This window comes from Wasmannia auropunctata, unplaced genomic scaffold (assembly GCF_000956235.1).
Source record: "Wasmannia auropunctata unplaced genomic scaffold, wasmannia.A_1.0 LD320725.1, whole genome shotgun sequence".
NCBI lineage: Eukaryota > Metazoa > Arthropoda > Insecta > Hymenoptera > Formicidae > Wasmannia > Wasmannia auropunctata.
In genome coordinates, this window is record NW_012042165.1 from 1 (window position 1) to 750 (window position 750).

Below are 750 nucleotides of genomic sequence, written 5' to 3' on the forward strand. Positions count from 1 at the left end.
AAAAATGGGATTAATTTCATCTTTTATACAGTATATAAGTTACAGTCATTTAATAAATTAATGTTTTACAAAATATCCCTGAGAAAGATGCTCTCCTCAAGGGAGCTGTTTAAATGATCAGACAGAAGCAAAAAGTTCCGGGAATGTAAATTTACTGGGAATTACTATAAACGCTATTACTGTAAACACTATTACGATACATCAGAGACATTCTGAGGTTTCCACTCTAATAACTTCGCAAAGTCTTCTTTCGTTAAGCTGATTTGTCCATTTGCCATCAAGTGTATCTACAAAATTATGAAGTTGTAAAGATTCATATTATGTAACGCTGCACAAATAGAAGAAATTAATGATGAAATACAATAACGTACGTTTTGTTTCTTCAAATTATCTACGAGTAGTGTTTGTTTCTTAAATGCTTGCACTAACTCCGATCGCTGTTTTTCCAAATTTTTTATGGCTAACTTCTTATCTTCTTGCAGTTTTCTAATTTGATTTCTTAATTCCTACAAAGCGGATAAGAAATGTGTCACGGATTTTCATTTCTACAGATTTAGATATACTTTTTTATTATACCTTCTCTTCTATTTGGCTACATTTTAATGCATTTCGAAGTTTCTCGTTGCTTTCTAGAGATCTATTTAATCTTATATCAAGATTGGTTGACTGTTGATTTAATGTTCGTATCTCTTTTCTAAAACCTTCTAAATCCTAAAAGAGCTGAGTATCTTTAATAAACTGTATTGTAAT

The 750-nt window shown here is 30.3% G+C and overlaps 1 long non-coding RNA gene across 1 annotated transcript; it reads right to left on the bottom strand.

Annotated features, from left to right (window-relative positions):
- Positions 1-5: 5 nt before the first annotated feature.
- LOC105460498 lies at positions 6-741 on the bottom strand. Its single transcript, XR_975837.1, has 3 exons — positions 577-741; positions 372-506; positions 6-287 (listed from the first exon to the last, which is right to left on the bottom strand). It is a non-coding gene; the product is annotated as an uncharacterized LOC105460498 (long non-coding RNA).
- Positions 742-750: the final 9 nt, after the last annotated feature.